Source organism: Podarcis erhardii (genome assembly GCF_964252035.2).
Source record: "Podarcis erhardii genome assembly, chromosome: 4".
NCBI classification, from domain to species: domain Eukaryota; kingdom Metazoa; phylum Chordata; class Lepidosauria; order Squamata; family Lacertidae; genus Podarcis; species Podarcis erhardii.
This window is the reverse complement of record NC_138508.1, coordinates 27276371-27303864: the sequence shown is the minus strand read 5'-3', so window position 1 is coordinate 27303864 and position 27494 is coordinate 27276371. Positions and strand designations below refer to the sequence as shown.

At 43.7% G+C, this 27494-nt stretch overlaps 1 protein-coding gene and 1 long non-coding RNA gene across 2 annotated transcripts in view; one reads left to right on the top strand and one right to left on the bottom strand.

Moving 5' to 3' along the window:
- The window catches only part of LOC309341374, a 376013-nt gene that overhangs the window by 264785 nt on the left and 83734 nt on the right, over window positions 1–27494 (bottom strand). The gene's annotated exons all lie outside the window — the stretch shown is intronic.
- LNX2 (ligand of numb-protein X 2) overlaps window positions 2412–27494 on the top strand; it is a 75205-nt gene continuing 50122 nt past the window's right edge. Inside the window, exon 1 of the mRNA XM_081860376.1 lies at window positions 2412–2631. The gene's annotated coding sequence lies outside the window, so the exon portion shown is untranslated. The remainder of the gene's footprint in view (window positions 2632–27494) is intronic.

Below are 27494 nucleotides of genomic sequence, written 5' to 3'. Positions count from 1 at the left end.
TAACCCCACATCAAATCAATGCAACAGTGACCACAGTAGAGATCTTAATTCCATCACAGTATACATAAACAACTAGCTTGGTCCCAAAGGACTTATTTAAAAGCCATGCCTGAAACTCAGTAATGAGGTAGCCAACCACACTTCTTGGGAGGGAATTGCACAGATGCGGTGCCATAACTGACACAAGTGATCATCGAATGAGCAATGCTTGCTGTGAGGATAATGGGAAGAGTCTCTTCAGCAGATCTTAGAGCATAGGCTGGCAGTTAATTGGGACAAGTAACTAAGACCCAAGTAGCTCAGAACTATGTAAGTTAGCATTTGGACTAGTAGCACAAACTAGCACAGTTTGCCCAGAGCTGATGTAATATGCTCCCATTTAGAAGCACCACTTACCAATGGTAGCCATGTTCTGCACCAACTGAAGCTTCTAGACTGTCTTCATATGTAAACTCCCTGTTTACAATACAGTATTACAGCAATATAAACATAAGGTTACCAGAACAGTGGTAACTGTGGCCAGGATATGCCAGTCTGTGAACAACTATAGCTAGAACTCGGCACTCATTGCCACTGAGGTTCCCTAGGCAGTTCAGAATCAAAGAGTGCCCCCAACTATGAACATGCTTTCTCAGATGGGAGTGTGATCCTATATAGAAGAGGCTTTCTCCTCAGATTCTGAACATGACTATCACCCATTCACAGTACCATTTAGCATCATTTTATTGGTCCTCATCCAGCTCATTACTGCCTCCAGACACCAATCTTGCACCTACAGAGATTCACCTAATTTAGATGGTATGGAGAGATAGAGCAGGGTGTCCATGCAACACACGATACTTGAATAAGCTTTGGGGTGGACATGCTGCTAGGGAACCCACTTCAAAGTGTCCCAGTAGTAGGAAGCCATGATTTGTGTTTCATTGCTCACTTAAGTGAGTTGCCTCACTTAATCCATCTATTTTCAACAACAGTCATCCAGAGGCTTCTGAATGCTCACAAGCAGCATGATAAGGAAGACACCACCACTCTCTAACAGAACTCATTGCCACAAGATGTTGTGCTGGCTGCTGGCTTAGAGATAGTTTTAAAAGAGAAATAGATAAATCCATTGAGGATATTTCTGTCAGTTGTGATAAGGCAGGATAACAAAATCCAGATGAGGAACGGCTGTTGTCTAAGTGGACTTCCTAAAGGCACCTGACTGGTGCTTACAAAAAACAGTATGCTGGCCTAGATGGATCTTTATTATATGACCCAGCAGGGCTCTTCTTATATTCTTACAATGGCCTTCCTCTACCTGTTTGTCCTCAGCAGTAAGCATCCGGGTGCAAAAATCCCAAGCATTTTTTGGGAACACTTCTGCACTGAATGAGAGTGTAGAAGGCCCCTCTTTAGCCCTATGAACATTTTGCTGCAACAAGCAGGTACCACACAAAATGTAAAAATAAAGAACTCTTGTGGCATCTTAAAGAGTAGCACATTTATTATGTCACAAGCTCCATGAAACCTTATGCCAATGTGTCAGCCTTTACAGTGCCACAAGACCCTTGCTTTCCATAGCAAGAGATTAACATGGCCTCTAGAAACAAAATAAAACACAAATAACACCATTAAAACACAAATAACACCTCTAAAAAAACCTTACATTATGGAATCAGCCTTTTGCATGAAGCTGGGTATCATGCCCTAATAAATATGTTCAGTTTTGACAGCAGATTCTTGGCTAGTTTTGTCGAAACACCTACCAAAGGCTCTGCACTTAGCTAGCCCGGCCAGGATGGCTTGCATAAGGTAACCCAATAATTTCTTGTCTGGCACAGGTGTGCAGCTTGTATTTTCTCTTCGCATCCCAAATATGATCTACAGTAAATGCTGCCATTTATCAACTTCCACCCTTCCTTAACAGACTCTTGTTACCCCAGATCTACGATGACAACAGCTGTGGTTAAGGCATACCAAAACAGATACTATTTTCAGACTTATTAAAATGCAACGTAACAGTCACATTTTAAAAACAACAACGGCAACAGCAGCCCTGCAAAGTATTATTTTATTAAAACCCTGTACACTGAAGGAGACCAGAGCAGTGTGAATGGAAAACAGTACAAGGTGAGCAAGGAGGACTGAGCATCCCGCCTGCCCTTTCCACCCCCTTCCTCCTCCTCCTTCCTTCTTCCCTCGCTGCTCCGTTGGAATCAGGCGGCTGACAGGGACAACCCCAGCGAAAGCCAGGACTCCGCTGGCCTGCGCAGCCGGCTCCCGCCCCGGCCGGGCTCCCATAGGCGGCAGGCGCTTCCTCCCCCGGCTCAGGGGCGGCGCTGAGTGGCTGAGACGCGCCGCCAGCCCCGGGGAGGAGGAGCGCGAGGAGCAGGAGGCGGAGGCCACGCGCAACCAAGAGAGACGCGCCTGCTAAGTCCTGCCTGGAGTTTGGCTGCTTCCAGGAGCTCCACGGCGGCGGCGGCGGCGGCGGCAGCAGCAGCGGAGCCAGAAGGAGGAGCCAGAGGCACGGCCGCTTGCAGCAGCGGGGCCAGCAGCTGCCCCGCTCCCGGTGGCGGCTCCCCGCACACCCCGCTGCCCTACGGAGCGCGATGGGACGGTGCAACGAGACGGGAGCTCCTGCCCGCCGAGGTGAGTAACTTCCCTGGGCAGCAACAGCCGCTGGCTGGAGGGACCAGCGCTGCCCCCTCCCCATGCAGCCCGACCTTCTTGCCAGGGATGGTCTCCTGGTCCACCGCACCGTTCCGGTGACAACGTGTTTGGGGCTCCTTTCCCATCTCCTCCCCCTCCTCTCCCGCCGCCGCCTTTCACCTCTCTCCGAGGCATTGCGGTTCCAGAGTGTTCCTTCCTTGTGAATGTTGATCTGGCAGAGCTCTAGCTCTCTGCAGTGGGTGCTGCCCTATGCCTCTACCCCGTGACCAGCTGCACTGTCCCCAGGGCGCCTCTCGGTGTCCTTACCTTTCCTGGGTTCAGCTTTGATCTGCTTGCACCTCCATTCATAGCCTTTTTTTTTCTTTTTTTCTTTTTTGCCCGCAAGTCTTGTGACACCGACTCCTTCCCTCTCCCTCCTTCAGGCGTTTCTCTCCCAGTTTTTGTCTGCACGCTAACACAGTTTAGCAGGGTCCCCCAGGGCAGTGGAAAAGGAGATGCGGATGGTGGCTGCTTGTTATTAAAGGAGATGAAGTTCTCTCTTTTCCACCCCTTATTAGATCCAGGGGTGGTTGGATTGGGACTCAGTCCCGATATACCTATAAGAATGGAAGGCCAGGTGATCATTTGTTTCTGCAAGTTATTTTTTCTATTTATTAATATTTGTTTTAGGTTGGAAGTGAGATTTAGCATTGCTTCTTAGGCTGAGAAAAGATGGTCAGCTCTGGCATTTTGAGGGTCTTCCCCAGCTTCTTCATCCTGCTTAACACTGCTCCGTGATAAATCATCACACCACCTTTGATAAACCAACAGCCTTCTAAAGGGACAGTCCTCAAAAAGTTTGTGAGGTGGGTCTCTCCCTGAAGGCACTCTTGGTTGTTATGGCAAAAATGTGCCCCCGCCTCAGTAGGATGCCCAGGTGGAGAAGAGGGTGGGAATCCTGCACCTTTAATAATGGTATAGAATAAAGGAATTTCCCTCTTCTACCCAACTATTAAACATGCCTGAGTCCTATCCTTGTTTTCTGTCTGGCCACCCTACTTCTGGACCAGCTTTGGGGTGTTGAAAGAGACAGATGCCCTGATGAGCTGTGCTCAGCTTGTAATTCTGATATGTGGTGCTCTGTTAACAGGACCTCCATGTTTTCCAGGTTAAGCACTGCCTTTTCGCTCCTATAATATCCCACAATTAAGGTGGATCTTGTATCCTCTTGCAGACATGTAAAGTTCTCTCCTTCCTAGGCTACTCTGCCAGTTTCCTAACGTGAACTGAGCCTCTAGCTGAACTCCTGGACTTTATTTTGATAATTGAATACAGTATCTACAAATCTCTCCCTTCCATGACTTGACAAAGCTCAGGGAACAGAATCTGAGAAGTCTGAGATCCATGACTGGGTCACCGGTCTGTTGGTAGCAGAAGACAAGAGATAGTGTAGCATGGGGGACAACAAGCCCATGAAACAAGCCGACGAGTCACAGACCAACACAGAACTCTCTTGTTGAACTCTTTTTCAGGCAGGGGTTTAGAAACCACACATGAGTTGGGGTGTCCATCTAAAAGGTTGTAAGCAGGAGCCTGTTGCTTTGTTCAGTCTTTATAGGGCCAGCCTCTGCCCTCAAGCAAGGGCAATTTTAAGACATAGGTGGTGCGTGGGATCTCTGACCTGCATATATGTGTAAGAGCCTTATGTCAGGTGGATAGGGGACTGTGGGGTAGGCTACTTGGTGGAGTATGTAAAAGAATGCCTACAACATAGAATGTATAGAATGTTAGTGAAGAGGTAGTACCTCTGGTGGGGGACATGTTGTGTTCCTTCTGGGGTAGTTTGTCCACCTTTGGTTCCCACCCTGCACTCAGTTCTCACCTGTGGCTCCTAGAAGCTGTCAGCATATGACAGCAGCCAAACCCTGGGAAATGGCTTTAACTGGTCAGCTAAACCAGGTGAGGGTAGCCGATGGGTCTCAAACCCACTGTGAGAGGTCCCCTGCATGCGAATACAGGCTCTGGTGGACGAGACCAATAGTGGGCCTGATGGTCAGGAAGGTGGTTTCTGCATGTGTTGTAGAGGGAAGTGATGGGCAGATGCGAAGGCTGCCTATCTAGGAGAAGGAAAACTCTGATTCTAAACCTCCACTGCATTGCAGGATAACTTTGGGAGAAGAAAAGGCTAAGGAGTAAACCCAACACAAATCTGGAGTGGAGTCCCTAAGGCGGTTGGATAGTGTCTTGTACACCTCCTGCCAGCAACTCCTACAGCCAAGCTGGTGCCAAACGCATTGCTTTGCTTCACTTTGGACCACATCAGCGAGGTTGAGAGGGGGCAGATCTTGTCATCTGGGCAGCACAGGACCTCCATATACATGGCCCAGGCTTGCGCCCCAGGGAGGTCACTTGGCTGCTGCAAATGTAGCAGTTTGACTTCACTCCTGGAGGAGCACTCCATTGTCTCTCAAGACAGACGGATGTCAACAACAACATAAAACTGGGATAAACATGACTGTGGCCATGAGAACTTGCTTTTATGCCAGTGCATAGAAATATAGGCAGCTGCTTTGCACTGAGTCAGACCACTGGCCCACCTAGTGCAAAATTTTCTACACTGACTGCCAGTCACTCTCCAGAGTTTCAGCTAGAAGCTTTTCCTAGTCCTACCCGGACATGCCAAGCATTGAATCTGGGACCTTCCACATTAAAACCATGTGCTCTGTCACTGAGCTAGGACCCACAGTAATATATTATATTGGTGTTCAAGGATGAGAAGGAACACGAGTTATTTTACCAAGACAACTTTAAGAAAAGATCCTTCATTCAGATTACTGTGTGCCATTGGCAGAGAGTAAAAATGAGCAGCATTAATGATGCCAAGATGACTTGATTCAATCCCTTTCTCTTCCTTCTTCCTTACACCTCAGTCTTAGGGAATGGATTTATAGACAATGATGCAGCTAGCAACCAACCAATCTTGCTGAAGCTAAACAGGCCTACACCTTGTCAGGGCCTGGAAGGAAAACTGCCTGGGAAGCCCGTAGAGCACACACTCCTCCCCAGGTTTGGTTCATGGTCTCACCAGGCAAAGGGAAATGCCTCTCTCTGGAAAGATGCTGCCGGGGTAGACAATACTGAGCTGGACAGACCAATCGCCTGGCTTGGTATAATTCAACTTCCTGTGTTCCTAAACATTCCTGTGTTTGTGATGCTGTTTCCAGAGGGATAGCTCTCTTAGCCAGCTGTAGGAAGAACAACAGAGCCCTGTGTCACCTTGAAGACTAACAGATTTATTATGGCATAAGCTTTTGTAGACTACACCCACTTCATCAGATGTAGGAAGTGCATTTTCATGCATCTGATTAAGTAGACTGTTGTCCATGAAATCATACGGCATAATAAATTGGTTAGTCTTTTGGTGACATAATACTTTTTTTTGTACTTGATGCAGATGAGCCCTAGAAATGTCCTGTCTGGCATATTCAGGCATTTACCTGCTTTGCTGCTGGATCATGACCCCAGTGATGCAGTTAGGTCATTTTGGACTCTGGGCCTAAGGGTCTTACATGGTGCCCCTTCTTTAGATGGCAATCTGGATTTGTTTTACTTCAAACTCTGCTAAGTCAGACTTACTGATCTGCCTGACTGTCTCCCTCCCTACCCACTGCCTCAGATCACTGGAGTTCTGGACCCCAAAGTCTAGCATTGAGAGCATCACTGTGTTGCTCTCTTGTGATTGATGAGGATCCCTGGACCTTTTTGCCCCTGTGTTCTTTCTGCGTAGGAGTCACTAGTAAAATATAAAACCTAGTTGTTGTTCCCCAGAGGCATGGCTCTGTATTCTTGAGTTTAATTCCATTTTATATCGCTCCAGGTCCTAAGGTCGTCTGTTTCACCCTGCCTACCTTTGGAGCTTTTCTCTCTGTTATCTCTGCACCTTCCCTCCCACAAGGGCATTGGTGAAAAAAATATGGAATAAAACAGGATCCCCCAGAAGCTCCACTAATTGTTTCTCATTTTCCTGTTGATAGTTGTGATCCAGCAAGGTTGGGAGGGTCACGTGTTTCTCACCCTGCGCTAACTTAAAAGTTTACTTTTGTAAAGGTAAAGGTGCTTACGTCCATTAGAAGGATGGTTTGTTTAGCTCAGGCACCCCCAACCGTTGGCCTTCCAGATGTTTTGGACTACAATTCCCATCATCTCTGACCACTGCTCCTGTTAGCTAGGTATCATAGGAGTTGTAGGCCAAAACATCTGGAGGGCCTCAGGTTGGGGATGCCTGGTTTAGCTCCACATTCTTTCTAGCACTACTAGCCCTGCTAGTGTCTGGGGAGGGGTAGGAATGCGACAGCTGAGAGATGGATAATGACACCAGACTCTTGTTTGATATTGGGTGTGCTACCTCTGAATGAGGAACTTTTTATTTTGGACTTTTGCATCCCGTAGCTGCTGGATCCATGCACTCGTCTCATTGATGTTTAAAGTCAGTTATGCAAGTTGTAATTGCAACAATACCGCAAAATGTTGTGATTACAACTTGCACAAATGAGTTGTGTGTGTGTGTGTGTGTGTGTGTGTGTGTGTGCGTGCGTTTCCATTTGTCCTGGGGCTGCTTCTCTCTGGTTTTTGTGGATGACTGAGTTCAAAATTATTATCCCCTTATACAAGCATTTTGAATTGAGCACGAATGTATAAGCTTCAGTCGTGACCTTTTGGATTCTTCCCTGTTAAAATAGTTTTCCAAATGCATGTTTCCTGGTTGACGAATAACCTGGGGCACAGGGTTACTTGCAGAGGAGAAATGGCTGGTGGAAGGGGGCAAGTGCACTTAACCCTTCTCCTGCGATTCTGCTAGGATTCTTTTCTGTCCCCGTGGATGGACTTATCCACTAGTATTGGAGTCCAGTTGAATCAAATTAAAGGAACAAATGGCCAGGCTATAGAGTTGCAGGAGAGACTTGGTGGGTGGGGAAGGGTTAAGCATCCCTTCCCATCAGCTGATTATCACCTGCCAGTAGCCCTTTGTGCATCCCTGTGTTGGTGTTACACAGCAAACAGAGGGTTGAGAATCCCTTGTTTGCTGCATAATGTTTGATTATACCCCTAAGTGAAGGAATGGTTGTAACTCTCCCATGGGATTAATGGTGCAGAATTTCACTATCCCGTTGCCTTTGAAATTGCACACTGCTCTTGTTTAAACTTACCTGTCATTATCAGAGGCTAAGTATGGTTATTAAGCCAAAATAGTCGGTTTGTGGATGTTGCTTATGTATGGAAGACTGTGTACATAAGTATCCCCCCCTCCCGGAGATTGAAACGTTGCTGTGTTCCCCTGATGCTGTTCTATAAAAGGGCTCTAACGTGAAAAGGAATGGAATTGCTGAGTGTGGGTGGAAGAAAGAACAGCTGCAAATGAGCCCCTGTTACAGGAGCTGGATTCAGGTTGTGTGTGTTGCAGCCCTGCCAAAGAAAACCATAGCTGTGTCTAAACTTCTCCGGGGCACATCAGAACAGACAGTTAGTTACTTGGAAACTCAAGTCTGGAAGTGCGTGCCTTAACGAATGATTTTTCCAATCTCTCTTGGGCGCTTTTTGCTTTTTCAAGCCACCGTATAACTGTATGATCCTGCTTTTATTGAGAAGGCGGGGAAATCACGTGGGATTAAAGGAGATGTTAGTATTGCTCTTTGACTGAAAATAAAATTTGTAGGCAGTGTGGTGTAGTGGTCAGCGTGCTGGGCCACAACAGTGGAGACCCAGGTTCAAATCCCCCCCTGTCATGAAGTTCACTGGGTGACCTGGAAGCAGTTGTCATCTCCCAGCCTAACCAGTGCAACTGGGCAGTTTTAGACCAGGGATGAGAAGCCTGTTGGACTACAACTCCCATCATTGCCAAGCCTTGTTCATGCTGCCTGGGGCTGACAGGAGTTGGAATCCAACAGCACAGGGTGGGCTGTAGGTTCCCCATCTCATAAGAATGTGGAAAGAACCTGCTGGATACAGCCAATGGCCCATCTAGTCAAGCATCCTGTTCTCACAGTAGCCAGAGCACTCTCTCCTCCAGCAGCTGAGATTTAGAAGCATTACTGTCTCTGACTGTGCATAACCATCATGGCTAGTAGCCATCAATAGCTATGTTTCAGACTCTGGACTTAATGGACTTAAAGCCTCCCACTTCTCTTTAGATCAGCTTTTCCCAAACTTGGGTCTCCAGTTGTTTTCAAACTACAGTTCCCATCATCCTTGACCACTGGTCTTGTGAGCTAGGGATGGTGGCAGTTGTAGTCCAGAAAGAGCTGGAGGCCCAAGTTTAGGAAACACTGCTTTAGATGGTAAGGTTAACTCAAAAGGTGTTGAGCCAGACCTGCTGTGCGTCTGCTCATTTGGCAGAGGGATGCCATGAACGTCTTAAGTCCTCTGCTGACAGCATAACCGCCTACCATGTAGGGCAGTTGTGAGGATACAAGCAGTGGAAGAGGCCCTTTGGATTTGTTAGCTGCCCTGAGATTACTTGTGCCAAAGGGTGGGATTAAAATTGCATCAATAAATAAAAACTAGTGAGCACATGAATTATTTCAGATGTGGCATGGGCAGATACGAGCCTGCCCTCTTTGATCCACCCCCCTTCTCTTCTCCCATTTACTAATGCATGCTCAGTGCTATTTGATTGTTTGCTTTTGTAGAAATCCGCTATTAAGTACTTCTGAGCTTCCTTTAATTCCTTTTTTAATTACATTATATTGTGAGCTTAGTGTTTTTCTTTTGTACGCAGGAGAAAAAAAATCTGTTATGGATTAGCTGAAGGTATGTTTGACAATCTGCTTCTGAAAATGATTTCCTAAATTATAAAGTGCACTTAACCTTTTGTTGTCGTTTGTTCAGAAGGGAAACTGTTCCTGGCCAGAGCTTCATCCCATCCCTTTAAACAAGCAATGTGGCCAATGTGAATTCCTGATTCTTCCTGACTTGTTGATGTTTTACACTTCCTAAGCATACAATCAGACAGGAGATCAAGAGGGCTTAGGAAACTAACATCAGATGGGGGTTGAGCTGCTGTCCCAGTAAAGATGCTTGTGCCATATGCTGCTCTGACTTTGTGGAAACAAATTCCCTTCTGATAGAAAAGAAGTGCATGAAATATTAGCATGATGGAAAATTTCTGTTGCAGGTCTTTGCCCTCCTCCTCTGAGGCTTGTTCTTTGCCACTCCAGAGGACAGGACTTTTCATCTAAGGGTGGTGGGTTCGAGCCCCACATTGGGCAAAAGATTCCTGCGTTGCAGAGGGTTGGGCTAGATGACCCTCCTGGTCCCTTCCAACTCTACAATTCTATGATAAGCCAATCAATCAATCAAGTTAATTGCCACTGTACATAAAAATAGTAATGACGATAATAATAATAATAATAATAATAATAGCAGCTCAGTAGTAGATCACAAGGGACGTGGGTGGCGCTGTGGGTTAAACCACAGAGCCTAGGACTTGCCGATCAGAAGGTCAGCGGTTCGAATCCCCGCGACGGGGTGAGCTCCCGTTGCTCGGTCCCTGCTCCTGCCAACCTAGCAGTTCAAAAGCACGTCAAAGTGCAAGTAGATAAATAGGTACCACTCCAGCGGGAAGGTAAACAGTGTTTCCGTGCGCTGCTCTGGTTTGCCAGAAATGGCTTAGTCATGCTGGTCACATGACCCGGAAGCTGTACGCCGGCTCCCTCGACCAATAAAGCGAGATGAGCACCGCAACCCCAGAGTCGGTCATGACTGGACCTAATAATCAGGGGTCCCTTTACCTTTACCCAGTAGATCACATGCTTTGTGTGCAATGGGCCTCAGGTTTTATCACCTTCCCTTCCAGGTAGGGCTGTCTGAAACACTGGAGAACTGCTGCCGGTCAGTGTTGACAGTACTGAGCTAGATGGACCTGTGGCTTGGTTACAAGGCAGCTTCCTGAGCCCTGTTGCCCGGGGCGGATGGGAGTTGTGGTCTAAAAACACCAGGAGAGTACTAGGTTGGCAAAGGTTGCTCTAGGCTCACAGACAAGAAGGCTCCTATCTCCAGCCTTTTACCATTTAATATGGCAGAACATTCATTGAAGTTAATGCATTGGAGCCTTGTGGCCCCCTAGCATGTTGAAAGTGGGCATACGGGAGTGCATGTAAAGCGTTAGGGGAGATTTCGCAAAACAAGCAACTTGTTCTCGGCACTTGAATCAGCAGCAACTTTTGGGCCAGGGAGTTACGGTTTCTTTTAGGAGTGATTCCTATGCGTGCCCTGGGAATTGCTGCGAGCGAGGCTACTTAAAAAATTGGTGCGGAAAGCAAGTTCTAAATCAGCCTGGCGGCTCTTGGTTAGGATATTTAAAAGTATCACTGAATTCAATTTTTAGCAGTTTAGTAAGATATAATTGATGCTCATGCCTCTTGATTTGCTTATTAAATGACTGGTATTTGTTGTGTATAAATTATATCCCCTTGCAAATTTGAAAATTAAATAATTTCAAATGCCATTAATTACAAGCTGTAAATGTTAGGTCATAATGTGAAAGCAACTAGTAATGTTTTAATGTGTGCTGATTTGGGATCCAACCTTGCAAGCATTCATATAATTAACTTAAAATGTGAATATTTCCATAAGAGCCCATACAACGACTACGCTTTTCTGTCAAATTTGGATTGTATAAACGTTTCAAAGATGGAGGACGTGGATATAGTGTGGCTGCTTTATTGTTTTGCATTTTCCATTGAAACATAAAATATTTTCACCTGGATCATTAGCGTTGCTGAATAATAAACAAATCCTCTAGATCCTTTTTGTCGTTTAATACTTTGCTTTTTGCAATATTTGTTCCAGTAAAGGTTTAATTCTGCAAATAAGCAATATGGTGCATAAATAACTTTTCACAATTGTACAGCTTGCTTTTTTGGGAGGAAGTGGGGTACAGCAAAGGTGCACAAGTGGCAAAGATAACTTGGGATCCCTGGACCTTAAAGAACATTCAAGGCCCAGGGATTTTCAGGGACCGCCGGTCTCTGATTGGCGGTGCTTGCAAGCCTCACTTTGTCAAGGAACAGCATCATTACCTGTTCGAAACCTGACATCACTTGTGACATCAGGTGTCCGTCAGCTGGGCATAGGTTGAGGAGATGGCCAGGTGGACCTAGTGAGGCCTGCTGGCCAGAGTTTTCCCTCTGCTCCTTTGTAGGAAGTGTTCAACATCATCAACTTAATTTCATGAAGCATCAAATCTTGTTATAGAAATCCAGGTAACATGGGAGCAGGTGAGAGGTTAAAACTGCACCGTTGGAGGAGTGCCTAACACTTCCCATGAACTTCCTCTAATGGTTTACAGTAAAAAAAAAGAAATTCAGGAGAAACCATCCCTTTCTTCACTTTTTTTTTACAGCTGGTGATACAGAATAGATGCCCACCTGATTTTCACTCAGCAGTAGTATGGTAGCCACAGGCAGTATTTTTTGTTTAAAAATGAGGTACCTCATATCTTGATAAAAGTACAGCGTAAATCTGTAGAGACTGCATGTCTCTCAAGAAGTCCAACTCCCTTTAAGGTCTAGATAGTTCCTGCTCCAAGTCCTTGCATTAGCAAAGTAGAAATGGTGGTAGCTATTAGCAGGAGCTATTAGCTGCCCTGAGCTTTTTGAATGAGCTCCTGAAGGTGATGGCATCAGTTCACCCCTTTTGAATTTTCTGGAATGGATGCAAAGTACATCTTTTTAATATTTCCTTTGGGATCTGTTATAGATTATGATCTTTAAGCTGCCTGCTATTTTGGTGTAAGCTTTTATGAATTTTTAACTTCTTCTTTTTAAATAGCTCTTACTGCTTGGATTGTTTGTATTGTGGCGAGCTGCTTAAGCCATCTCGAACACAGGATGAAGTGTGTGATACAGGAGTGCCATAAATAAATGGCACCAGGTTGAAAAAGCCTACACGGATTGGCAGCGACTTTCCAGGGTCTCAGGCAGAAGAGTCTTTCCCCACCCTACCTGGAGATCCCAAGGATTGAACCTGGGTCTTCTTCTGCATGTAAGCAGAGAGGCAAGCAACACCAGTCACTACTAGACCCTGCACCAAAAGGAATGCTGGATGTGAAGCAGCCAAGCTCCATCAGTTGGACCCGAAGAAGGCAGTCCATCCTGGTTAGACACTAATCCTCTCCAGAATAGACTGAATTTAAGAAACAGACTGACATCAGTGGGAATACATCTGGCATCCTAATCCAAGCCCTTGAGCTACCGTACTGGCCCAAATATAAGCCTCACCCGCAAATAAGCCACACCTTTAAAATTCGGCTGCTTGGGGGCAGCTCAGGAGCCGCAGATGGGACAGGACGGGCACCGTTGCCCCACACTCCTGGGCTGCTCTCTGTGGAGGGGGGAGTCATGTCACTTTGCCGGCGGCCTTCTCCCTCTTCCCCCTTATCACTGGTGGCTTGAGGGAGGCTTTGGAGTAGCGGGTGGGCCACACGTTCGGAATGGGGGGGGGGGAGTGTGTGACATATTTGGGTCAATACAGGACATGGTGGCCAGTAGAACATCATGTTTTCTTTTGTTAGGCTGGTGTTGGAGTAGTATGTTCCCCCGCACTGGAGAAAGCTAGTTTTAATTTGGTGGGAGGGAACCTTTTTGGGGGGTGGGGTGGGAATCAGGCTTCCCCCCACCCCCTTCTTTAGTGATGATCCTATTACCCATCTCTTGCATCAGGGGTTCGTGCTCACTTAACTAATGATAAAGCCGAATTTTACGCATGAAGAGCTGGCTGTTCTGCAGATTTACTTTTATAACTAGGATTATATTTCATTGTGACAGTTGAGCACATCTACACATTAATTTTATATCCTTATTAAGGCGACTTAAAGCTAAAGTTGGAAACAGTAACTTGGTGTTCTTAATGTGCAATTTTTTAAAAATAGTGAGATTTATGAAACTTTGAATGTTAAACGTGTCGGAGAAAAGTTATTTTCAGGGAGGGAGGGAGGAATAATAATCTACAATTAGCAGCACTGGCTGTTATTCAGTATATGTTAAATGTTTACCCACAGGCTGCTGCAGAGAATCTGCACGATAGAACCCATGCAGTCTAAAAGATTAGAAAAGGACTGGGAAAATATCCAGGTAAAAATATTTGGTGTATAAAACCAGGCCAATGAGAAGTATGTCCTGTGTAGGCTTTCAAGGGCCAGATAGATAAGCTTGAAGGGCCACATTTGGCCCCCAGGCCTGAGATTCCCCACTTATGGGTTGGAGTGTCAGGCATAACAACAACAACAACAATTTTGTACCTCTCCCAGCAACAACAACAACAATAATTTTGTACCCCTCCCATCCGACTGGGTTGCCTCAGCTACTCTGGGTGGCTTCCAACAGAATATAAGAAAACATAAGAAAACATCAAACATTAAAAGCTTCCCAATACAGGGCTTCAGATGTCTATGGAGCATCTTATAACTGTTTATTTCTTTGACATCTGATAGGATGGCAAATGCCACATCCAAGAAGGCCTTTTGCCCTGTAACTTCATTTCTCGCAATGAGGGAAACACCAGAAGGCCCTTGGGGCTGGACCTCAGTGTTTAAGCTAGACAATGGTGGTGGAGATGCTCCTTCAGGTATTCAGGCATATATCCACTCAGCCATTGAGCTCACTGAGCGGCCTTTGCTGCCTCGTAGCCTACAGGTACCTCAGGGTGGTGGTGAGAGTGGACTAATGGGGAGAGGGAATGTACCATAAACTCACATTGGGAGCTCCTTGAAGGAAAAGTGGACTATAAAGAAATTAGATGTCAGCACTGAAAGTCCTTGAGCCAAACTGGGACCTTGGAATTGTGGGAATTGAATCTACAGCTACTAAGAGATTTGAAAATAGATCTGAGTTGCCAGTGGCTATGGCAAGGAAGGGGGCATTTTTCAGCCTAAGGGCTGCATTCCCTCATGATTAACCTTCTGTGGGCCATCACTGGACATAGCCAATGCCAAAAGTGGTTGGGGCCATCTACACCATACTGTCTGTTACCTGCCACCCCACACACATAACATCCATATGCATCCACTCATATTTTCATTTTGCTCCATCCTGTCTCAAACTTGTTTACTTGGAAGTAAGTTCCATTGATCGGAGTGAGACATGGTTCCAGATAATTGTTTTTAGGATTGCTGCCTAATGTACATTTTTTAATAGCCATAATTGCTAGTGCATTAAACTGAACCATTACCTCCCAAGAGCTGTACAAATCTACTTAAATCAATGTCAGGATGTCTGATGCATCTCAGCGTACTTCTGAGGGGAGAATAATGCTGATCTAAGAACTATTACACTCAATAACATTGCGTGAAGAGAGGCATTCCAAGTTTTCCATCTTTGGGCTATTGACATGGTTGTTTTAATAATATGTAGATCATGCTTGTACTTCAATACTAGACTGACAATTTCTAAAACTCTTACAGGACAGTATCGCCCTTTAAATTATTTTGCCTAGGAGGTGGCTGTTAACTGTTCTTGTATAGTAATATGTCTTTTTTTGTGTGTAGTTAAAAACATAGAATTTCTAAAAGCCACTACTTCTATGCACTGACTATGGAATCCTGTCCATGTTTACTCAGAAGTAAGCCCCATTGAGGTCAGTGACGTCCAGGTAATTGGGTATAGAATTGCAGCTTGAGAGCGAAATCCTCAAATTCTCTGCATTGTGATTAGCAGGATTTTACCACTGCAGTGTCTCAGGGGCATACTACAGTGCCCTCTGCTGCTCTGCTTAGTTTCAATGGGACCATTGCAGGGGATCTTCCCAGAAGATTGCACTCCAGAGCTGACAGCTGTTTGAAGTGCATTTCCTTAAGGTAGGGTTCTCATTGTGGGATCTAAAGCTGTCAGTCAAGTCCAGCATTCTGAGAGAGGACTAACTGCCTCTATGTGGCAGGCAGTTTTGTCAGTTGGTCTGTTGGTCGGTTGCTGCAAGGAGTGTTAACTGGTAACTGCTCGGATGCAGTCTTCTCATGACTCACTACGATCTAGTACAGTGGTACCTCGGGTTACATACGCTTCAGGTTACAGACTCCGCTAACCCAGAAATAGTACCTCGGGTTAAGAACTTTGCTTCAGGATGAGAACAGAAATTGTGTGATGGTGGCAGCAGGACGCCCCATTAGCTAAAGTGGTGCTTCAGGTTAAGAACAGTTTCAGGTTAAGAACAGAACTCCAGAATGTATTAAGTTCTCTTTTTTTCAATTTTTTTTAATTGGTTTTCCAAATTTATAACAAATAAAACACAAAATGACAAATAACAAAACATATAAAAAAGAAAAACAAACATACAATCAAAACTTCTTACAGGTATAAATCCAAATTAAAAGAACGAATTAAGTTCTTAACCCGAGGTACCACTGTATATAGTTTATCTGTTATGTAACCTAAGCCTGCCTTCAGGAACAACTCTGTAAACCTGAATGAATCTGATAGTAAAGTAGTTTATGTTAATATGATTCAGATTCATGTGTGTTTTCTTTTAGAGGGACAGAAAGGGATTATCAACCAGGAAGGTATAATTATTGAAAAGACTGTTTTAATGAAATTAATGAAGCAGTAGGATCCGAAATTGAAATTGCAGATTGTCAAAGCGAGAGGGGCTGGTTCTGTGAATTTGAAATTTAATGTAGAAAATAAACTTTTGTGATTTCAATTTCGGATCCTACTTCTTCACTCATGTGTTTGGCCAGATCCACACCACACTGTTGCAGATTAACACTTTTCTTATTGATTTTGGTGTGTAATAGGCTGAGAGTAGAAGCAAATTAAATGGTCTGTTGAGCTCAACAGTGACCATTAAAATAAATAGTACCAAAACTTGAGGTTGATTACTTGGTGGGGCCCAATTTTAATCAGCTGGAATGAAAGTTAGGAACATACTTGTCCCTTGTTTGTGGCTACTTTGGCTTTAGTATGTTACTGTACTGCGGAACAAAAAATAACATGTTAAAGATGGCTATTAATCATCTTTTTGATGGAAATTGATCAGAATAAAAATTTGCCTTTTTGTCCAGTTAATCAGCAGACTTACTCCTGGCAGACTTCTTTGGGTTTGTATTTGTGTATGGTATGCTTTTGTTTCTCCTGCTTTCCTAAGGTGTGTGTCTTCTTAAACAAAACTGGTGTACCATAATTTTCTTTTCAGAGGTGAGGTCTTGTGAATCAATGTAAAATAACAAAGAATCTGGTGGCACCTTAAAGACTAACCAATTTATTCTGGTATAGGCTTGCGTGAACTAGAGTCCACTTGATGAGATACAAGAAGTCTAATAGGGTCACTTACATTAATTTGCATACATTCTAGCTGTAATTGAATTGTTAATCTGTATCCTTTGCGTTTTATTTCCCTCCAACCTCATCGCTTACAATTCCACCCATGTATACTTATCCCTGCAGCTGATAATTCTCCTTCATGCATCTGATCAAGCCTAGTTCCATTATAAATTTGTTAATTTTAAAGGTGCTGCTAGACTCTATTTGTTATAATCTTTTAAAAAACATCTTTACTGTACTGAGATTCACAATATCCCATCCATATCCTGTTGGCCAATTACATCATTGGGCTTCAAAGCTCTGGTAGCGATCATATATTTATTTACTATGCATGGCTCTGTTCTGCTTCATCCTTCCGTACTGATAACACCGTAGTTTCTGGGTTGCATTTACTGCTTGTGGAACTACTTTCATGTAGAGGTGCACCTGCCCCGCAAGACGAATGCCTCGCAAGACAGAAAACCCGCTAGACGAAAGGGTTTTCCGTTTTGGAGGCGCTTCGCTAAACGAATTTCTGTATGGGGTTGCTTCGCAAGACGAAAAAATCTTGCGACTTCCCGCGGGTTTCCCCCCGCTTTTTTCGCCCTTTTCCTAAGCGCTAAGCCGCTTAACAGCTGATCCGCTGATAAGCCGCCTCTCAGCTGATCGCTAAAAGCCGCTAGACCGCTAATAGCGCTAATCCGCTAAGCTGTCAATGGGCTTGCTTCGCAAGACGAAAAAACCGCTAGACGAAGAGAATCGCGGAACGGATTCTTTTCGTCTTGCGAGGCACCACTGTATCTTCATTATACAGTTGTTGTCTTACGCTGAAGATGGACTCCCTTTGCTCTAATCTTTGACAAATTGAGATGTATATATTTTAGGACCCACCCTGTTTGTGTGATTGCAATTTAACTTAACCTGCCCTGGGACCTTGGGGTGTGTGTGTGTGTGTAATAAATCAAAACCAGAATGGTACAACTATACAAGGAATGTTGAAGCTAGGCAGATTATTTAGCTTTTAGTTCAAAATGCATGCAGAATGCTTATGAAATGAGTTTTAAGATTATAGAGGGGTTTTTTAAGCTCCCCCCCTTCACCACCCCACATTGTTCAGATGTTTAAGTTCTGGATTTACTGAAGAGCCAAGGATGAATTCCTAATTCTGTTAAAATCAATAGGACTATCATGCCATTGATTTAAGTGAATCCAGAATTCATTTATCGTTGGAAGCGGTTGCGGAATTGGTCTCGCTGATAATGAGTTTTCAAATACATGCAATAGCTTTCCAGTTTTAGAAGCAAAAGGAGGCAGTTCAGAAACCATGTGGAGTTGGTGCAGCTACACCAGGATGAGTGATTTGCCATAGACTGTTTATGTGCATTTTAAAAAGTCTAGGCATGGGGTGGGAAACATTCCCGAAAAAGTAGCCTGTTTCTGTAGTTTTTAACTGAGGAGTTTATAGGTACTCTGTTCATGGCTAGAAATTATTATTATTATTACTAGTAGTAGTAGTAGTGGTATAATTTCAATACCACCGTTCATCTGAAGATCATGGGGCAGTTTAAAATATGAAAACACAAAAATATATAACATAGTAACAAACAATAACAATACCCCCGACAGTTTAAAAGTTTAAAAGGCCATAGATTGTTTAATGAACCAGTGGCATATAAAACCTATTTTCATACAGTTGTGGTGGTTGCCATTCAATGTTCTTGTGTTGACATTTAAAGCACTGAGCAACTTGGGAAAGCATCTTCTCCGCTTAGCAGCCCGCCTGCGTATTAAGATCAGCGCAGGAGGCTCTCCAAGTTGTTCTTGCGTTAAATGGGGTTCATAGTGCAAGAGCCTGTGGAAGAGCCTTTTTAGTGGTGACTCTGTACCTGTGGAATGACTTCCTCACTGCGGTGCATCTCACCTGAACTTCATACCTTCTCAGGTGCCAGGAAAAAAGCCCACCTTTTAGTAGCTAATGAGGTCATCTTTATGGTTTTCAAAAGTGGAGCTTCTTTATGTAATTCGTGAGAATTGCTTCATTGTTTTTGTTTGTTATGTATTTGTTTTTAATATTAGATTTATTTTCTGTGAAACTGCTCTGTGACCAATTTTTTTTGGGGGGGGGAGGAAGGTGGTACAGAAATCTTTCTTTTATTTATAGAAATCTGTGTGCGCAGGACTTTAGATCATGCTCAGTATCAAAGAGATCTGGGTAATATACTAGAAAAATGTTCTAAGAACAGCTCGGAGTAAGCCGATTACAGGGAATGTGGAATCTTGTAGCTTAGAAGCTTTCAGAAATATATGTCTGTTTATGGAGACTTCTGAAAACATCTGAATCTTTCTCCCCCAACCCACTACTCTCCTTGTACAGTGCCATGTTCTTTTGCAAGTTATGTGTAATATCCTAAAATGTGCATACTAGTACATCACCATGGTAATTACCACTTTAAAAAATATTGTACAGAATTCACTCTCTAAAAATCTGTTCTGTAACATAATGAAAATAACCTTGTTTCCTTTAAAGATTGACTGGGTGCACCTTGAACAAAAGCTATTTGTCTAATTCCATACAGAGAATAGTTATTTAGTAACTTAATGCGAGCCTCCACATCATCGTTTTATTTGTATGCCGCTCAAAGCGGCTTGCAACATGACAAGATTTACATAATTGCACACGTAACAAAAGTAATAAACAATAAAACAAATAAAAAAGTACACAACCAAAGTGAAACAATTTCCACATAAATAAGATCTAAAAATAAAGATACAAAAATTAATGTCAATTACAACAACAAAACCCCCTAAATAGCCCAAGGGTCTATTCAGCAGCTTTCGTAGCTGGAGTCAGTCAGGGCCCCACCCTCCCAGACCAGGTGGAAACAAGTTGGCAAGGCAGGGGGCAGGTCTTCCAGGACTCACAGACAAAATGGTCTCTGCAGTTTTGCCTATTAGACACATTTTTTGCAAACCAATTTTCCATAATATAATGAATTTTTGTTAGGTCCTTTTCACTAATATGTGTATTTTTATGTATTTACCTTATGATATGCATTTTTATGCACATTACTCAGCTAGAGAACTGCACTGCAAATTTCAGAAAACGGCTGTTTCAGTTTGAACAGCCTGTGGATGGCCCATAGACCATCAAGTGCACCATCTTGTTTCCACAGTGGCCAACCAGATGCCTGTAGGAAACCAGCAAGCAGGATTCAAGCACACGAGCACTCACCTGTGGTTTCCAGCAACTGGTATTCAGAAGCATTGTTGCATCCGGCTGTGGAGGGCAGAGCACAGCCATTGTGGCTGGTAGCCATCCAATAGCCCTCTCCTCCATGAATTTGTCCAATCCTCTTTTAAAGCCATTCATGTTGGCTTCTACCACTGCCTCCTATGTTAGCGAGTTCCATGTGTGCTGCCTGAATCTCCCAACATTCAGCTGCATTGGATTCAGTGTTTTTCCCTCATGGGTATTCAAGGGTACGCAGTACCAGCACATCTTTATTTTGTTTTTAAAAAGTGTGGCACTTACCGTAACAACTTCATGGTGAGTACCGGCACCTATTTTTATTTATTAAGAAAGCACTGATTGCATGTCCATGACATTGCTTTGGAAAGTGAAGACTAGGTACATTTGCTTTTAAATGCAAACTGGACCCCCCTATTCCTAGGAAAGGATTGGAGCTAATACTACAGCCACAGACAACTGCAGTATATAAAGTTCCCATCCTCTGCTGGCTGTTTTTAAAGGTTCCTTTTCAGGAAGACTTTTGGGCCACGAGTGGTTGTCCTTTCATTGAATTGTTTCGACTTGTGAGAAGCTACTCTGGTTAAATTAGCTTTTATGGCCTTCGATGTACTTCTAATCTTTTTTATTCTGCTGCTTTAGTGTTAAAATGCTGCTTTTATTCTTTCGCTTTATAGTTTTTAAAAACTGTTTTACTTTATTGTTACCTGCCTGATTTACAACCTGATTTACAACCAGAAGAATACCATGTATCTCAGGTGTCAAAGGCCTGGATAAAAAAAGCTAGCTCGTACAGTATACTACATCTTATAATTTCAGTACCTAGGGACTGATTGGGAGACATTAAAATAGTTTTATGCAGGCACAATGACTTAATGGTGTACTTTCCCTTCAGTATAACCCAGTCTCCTCCCCACTTCTATCTCTTCCTTGGCTCAGGAGAAACCCTGCTGCAGGCCTGTGTTTAGAGCCCTAATAAAGTTCCAAGGCCTAACTGAACAGGACAACACCACACAATACATTCTAAGCATTGTAGTTTATGCCTCCCGGAGCTACAGTTCCCAGCACCCTTAACAAACTGCGGTTCCTGGGACTCTTTGGAGGGGAAGCAATGTGCTTTAAATGCAGGTGGTGGACGCAATTCTGGTCATGAATCTCCCCACCATAGATTTCCTATAATCTCACCTCTTTAATAAACTATTTCACAACTGCCAGCAACTCTTTTGAGCCCGAATCAGTAGTCCAGTTTCAAGAGGCAGCTCATCAGTTGACTTAACTAGCTATCCATGTGTTTATTTCACATGCTTATTTCAATGGGACTTGAGGCCATGTTGGTGAGATGTGGGTGGCGCTGTGGTCTAAACCACTGAGCCTAGGGATGTGCTGATCAGAAGGTCGGCGGTTCGAATCCCCACAATAGGGTGAGCTCCTGTTGTTCAGTCCCAGCTCCTGCCAACCTAGCAGTTCGAAAGCACGTTAAAGTGCAAGTAGATAAATTGGCACCACTCCGGCGGAAAGGTAAACGGTGTTTCCGTGCGCTGCTCTGGTTTTGCCAGAAGCAGCTTAGTCATGCTGGCCACGTGATCTGGGAAAACTGCAGGCAAACGTCAGCTCCCTAGGCTAGTAAAGTACTGCAACCCCAGAGTCGTTCGCGACTGGACTTAACTGTCAGGGGTCCTTTACCTTTTTTTACTGAGCCCAGGTTAGTGAGCCTAGAATTGCTGCATGAGATTCAAAGATTGCAAAATATCAAATTTTAATGTATCCAAACATATTTAGGAGTCACTAGGCACTGAAGACTAGTGTGATTACCTATATTCAAGACCAACAATCACCAATATCCTTATACCCTAGGAGCCTATCAGACTTTGCATCAGGAAAGGTGCTTCAATTTATTTATTTATTTTTAAAATGCTATTTCCATTGTAGGGCCAATGGGGAAAGGGCCACTAGAGGAAACAAAGCAAGCAGCGATAGCCTTAATTTCCCAGGCTGACAATGGTATTCTGTCCTCCTGTATCCCCTGGTATTGCCGTCGCTTTATGTTTCCTCTCTAATGGCATGAGCCAGGATGTCATAATATCCAAAATCAAATGTACCAGAAAATGTAATAAATTAAGAGTCAAGCCAGCAGAGTAATTGAAGAATAAAACTGGATGTTAAACAACAATGGACCATGTTATGGGGTAGTTACGGATCGACTGCTGTGCAGCAAAACACGCTGGAGGTGAGAGAGACCGTGTGATTTTGCCGTTGATGGCAACACTTCTCAGACTGCTTGCTTAAGTGAGGAAATAATGAGGGGGAAATAGCTGGAGTCAGTAGAGCAGCAATATGGTATCGCAGGAGGATTACAATGCCAAATTTGTTGTGTTTCGGATTTCATAACAGCCTTTTATGTAGCCCATTGCAAGGGTTCCACTCGCATGATCTCTCGACTGCTGGCATGCAATAGCTTTTGAGAGAGATGTGTTGCTTCGCATGCTGTGTACACACACTTTGTTTGCCCCCCACAGCTACCCATGATCAAACAAGTTTTGCAGGTTTCCTAAACCATTAAACAACCCTGCATATTCTGTTGACCAGAGGTAAAAGTCGAAGGAATGTACACATTATGAACAGCAATCCCTCTTTCAAACTTGCTAGCTGTTTCCAGGCTCTGGAATCCTAAAAACAGATCTGTAAAAAGGCAAGCAATATTGCCTCCTTGTTACCACCCACCCTTCACCATAAGGCCCTTTGGGGGGGGGGCGTGTTACAACAGTTTAATGCTTCTTGCATGCCTGGATGGAGGACAGAGAGGGATGTCTGGATGTGAAGAAACCAGCCTACTGTACAAAGGTACAATTCACATATAATGCTCTGCTTACTTTCATTTGGTTTTTAATATGGTTAGAAGGGAAAAATACAAGTAAAAAATAAAAAGGAGAATTCCCTGGATGCCTAGATCCAGGTTTGGGGCAAGTAGTCTTTGGTGAGAGTGCCCAGCAGAAATTTAAGATCACACAACATGCAGCAAAGTAAAACATGAAAATACAGGCTGTTAGACCTTTAAAATACCCCCTTCTAAGTTGCTTCCAAACTTTCTACTTTCTTTAGCATAGAAAGAGACCACATGTTTGGTAAGTTAAAAATGATTTACCATACTTACAAACTCTTCAAAGGACAGATGCATGTGCTTTACCATACAACAGCAAGAAAAGACAGGTAGCACAACTTAGGTTGGCTCCAGAAAGGTAAGTGTTTCTAAATAGTTTGTATAGAAACACAAAGGTGGCTGGCTAAAGCCACATGGTCTAAGCTTGGAGCCAAGCTGGTAGGATTCAAATGGTGGAATAATGGTAGAAAGTGGGAGAAAAAAGAGTATGTTAGCCCTTCCTCCCAAGGTGAGGGAGTGTGACGTAGCTAAGCCTGGCAGGACAGCTTACTCTATGGTCTTAACCCCTTCATGCATTAATTATAGTTAAGCATGTTGGTTATATGAGGCTGGATATATCCCACAATCTTTACCTCTGACCCTGTCTACTACTAGCATGTGGCCCTGGGAAGGTTGCCTAGGACCTAGATAAAAAACTAACTGAATAAAAGATGAATCTAACCCCTAGCAGTACAGTTTGAGAGCCAGTGGCAAATTTTCCATTCTTCTATTTTTTATTATATTTCTGTTAGATTCCCATTTTCTTGCAAGCTCCCTACTTCCCTAGGGACCTTCCAATTGGGCTGAAGGGGAGTCTAAATATTTGCTGGGCAGGCCATCTGTGCCCTTGTCTTATTGCCATATACTGGGCAAATCTCCTTGGAATTAAGTTCTGTTCGTTTTCAATAGAAATTACTTCTAAGTAGGCGTTTTTAGGATTGCATGTCTAATTGCATTTGAGGGAGCTCAAACTCTGGGTTCCTGGCATGTTGACATAAAAACCCTTCTGTGGAAGGCCGTCTCATTAAAACTAATGGGACTCGCTTTCAAGAGAGGGCAACTTTGGACGTATGCTTTACTTCAGTCAGTGAATTAGTGCAACACATACAGCCATGTCGACCAAGCACTTTCTTATTTAAGAACCTAAGAAGAGCCTGCTGGATACGGCCAGTGGCCCATCTAGTCGAGCATCCTGTTCTCACAGTGGCTGAGGGAAACCTGCAAGCAGAATTCGAGCCCAAGAGCATCTTCTTCCCTCCTGTGGTTTCCAGCAACTGCTGTTCAGAAGCATTGCTGCCTCTAACTGTGGAGGCCAGAGCGGAGCCATCTTGGGTTGTAGCCATCAATAGCCCTCTCCTCCATGAATTTGTTTAATTGTCTTTTAAGGCCATCCCTGCCTCCAGTGGGAGGGAGTTCCATACTTTAACTAGGTATTGCATGAAGAACCACTTTTTAAAAATCTGTCCAGAATTTGCCAACGTTTAAGCTTCACTGGATGTTCATGAGTTCTAGAGTTATGGGAGAGGGAGAAAAGCTCTTATTTATCCGCTTTTTCCATGCCTTGCATAATATTATGAACTTCATGTCACCTTTTACCCACCTTTTGTCTAAACTTAAAAATTCCCCAATTTTGCAACCTTTCTTCATAGGAGAGGCACTCCATCCGCTTGATAATTTTGGTTGTCCTTTTCTGAATCTTTTACTTTTTTTAAAAAAGTTTTTTTATTATTACACCTTTGCTGAAAAAAGCCATGTACAACATTTAACATAAAAAACGAAGCACATTTTTACACATAAACTAAACTAAACTAAACTAGGAAGGAAGGAAGGAAGGAAGGAAGGAAGGAAGGAAGGAAGGAGGGAAGACTTCTGATTGATTCTCTTTCAGCTTTATAGACTTATGCAAAAGCCTTGCTCCATAATAACATCCAACTCTTCTACTTTCTATCAACCAACTTTTTTTCAGTCTCCAAACAAGCTCATTTACCCTTTTGTGCAAAAAGTCCATGAGGGCTTTTGAATCATTAATAAACGTCAACAATGATTTTCCTCTAATTAGACACATCAAGTTGGCCAGCTCAGCCAAAGCCATTAATTTCAACAACTGTTCTTCCACAGTAGGTCTTTCCATCTTTGTGCATGTAACAAACTCACTACTGCAAATCTTTTCTGAATCTTTTCCAACTCCACAATCTCCTTTTTGAGGTGAGGTGACCAGACGTGTCCAAATATGGTTGTACCATATATTTGTATAGTGGCTTTATGATGCTGGCGATTTTACTTTCCACTCCTTTCCTAATGATCCCTAGCAAGGAATTTGCCTTTTTCACAGCTGCCGCACACTGGGTTGGCATTTCTTCCACTAGCAGACAGTTAAAAAGCAGTTGGTTTTCAGTTGTGTTTTTAACTTCTAAGGACTGCTTCGCACATAGGAAGTTCTAGAAAGTTGAGTTGTCAGAAAGTTTTTTCTGATGTTTGGTCGGAATCTCCTTTCTTGAGTGTTGATGTTGTCTGTGAGTGCCACAAAGAGGTGGCTGATAACACATGCACTTTCCAGGGAATTCTGATTGGTTGTTCCTAGTAACCTAGTTATACAGATAACAAATCAAAGTTCGGTTATGTATACTGCGTAACATAGCCCTAAGGGTGTTACGGGAAGTTACTGGAGAATTGTACTTTGGACGCATGTTTGTACAGTGGTACCTCGGGTTACATACGCTTCAGGTTACATACGCTTCAGGTTACATACACTTCAGGTTACAGACTCCGCTAACCCAGAAATAGTGCTTCAGGTTAAGAACTTTGCTTCAGGATGAGAACAGAAATCGTGCTCCAGCGGCACAGCAGCAGGAGGAGGCCCCATAGGCTAAAGTGGTCTTCAGGTTAAGAACAGTTTCAGGTTAAGTACGGACCTCCGGAATGAATTAAGTACTTAACCCGAGGTACCACTGTACACATCATATGTTGGTTCAGACATGGACCTAGTGTGTAGGTTGTGGTGGTGCTTGGCGGCAAGCATTATGCTCGTGTGCTCTCTTCCACAATGCACAAAATATTTAAGATGAACTGTTGTGTGGTGGTTAAGAGTGTTGGACTACAACCTGGGAGGCCAGGGTTCAAATCCCCACTCAGCCATGAAGTTCACTGGTGCCCTTGGGCCAGTCCCTGCCTCTCAGCCTAACCTACCTCACAGGGTGTTGTAAAGATAAAATGGGGAGAGGGAGAACTGAGTCTGCTAGTTGAGCTTCTTGGAAGAAAGGTGGGATGTAGCTGAAATAATAATACAGTGGTACCTCGGTTTAAGAACAGTCCTGTTTACGAACAATTCGGTTTACGAACTCTGCAAAACCAGAAGTCGTGTCCCAGTTTGCAAACTTTACCTTGGTCTAAGAATGGAATCCGAACGGTGGAAGGGCACCAGCGGCGGGAGGCCTCATTAGGGAAAGCACGCCTCAGTTTAAGAACGGACTACTACTACTACTACTACTACTACTACTACTACTACTAATATATTTCTACCCTGCCCGTCTGACTGGGTTTCCCCAGTCACTCTGGGCGGCTTCCAACAGAAGGTTACAAATACATTAAAGCACCAGTCATTAAAAACTTCCCTAAACAGGGCTGCCTTCAGATGTCTTCTAAATGTCATATAGTTGTTTATTTCCTTGACATCTGATGGCGTTCTACAGGGCGGGCGCCACTACCGAGAAGGCCCTCTCCCTGGTTCCCTGTAACTTCACTTCTCGCAGTGAGGGAACTGCCAGAAGGCCTTCGGTGCTGGACCTGTGTCTGGGTTGAACGATGGGGGTGGAGACGCTCCTTCAGGTATACTGGGCCGAAACGGATTAAGTTTGTAAATGGAAGTACCACTGTACAGGAACTAAGAATAAAATGTATGTAGTTACTTGGAGCTTGTCTTGTGTGACGCACTGTGGTAAACAGATCAAACGAGTGGGCCTACTCACAGGCATTTATACTTCTGAGATTGCCTCTAGTCTATATTATTAAGATGATTATTATGTAGCAGATACAGATGCACCCCCTCACCAATGTGTTTTACGTTGGGGATTTTAGGAATTCTCACTCTTTGACAAAAATGTTGAAAATCCTTGGTTTAAAGATCTAAGTATGCAACTTGCCACTGTACTTCTGTATGCTTAAGTCTACTTTATAGTTAGTTCTCTGGATGGAGGGCGGGAATCAAGTTGGAGACCAATAAATAGCAAAATCCTATTAAGCTCTGCCTTAATAGCTACATTCCTCTGAGCTAAGCATAGTCATTGGATTTAGGTAGCATCCATCAATGTATTTTGCAATGTTTTAAATTAACCTAATGATACATCCAGGTTTTATTAAATCCAGTGCAATTTTTAAAACAAAGGGGCCATTCTTGCTCTTCTTAAGGTTGCTA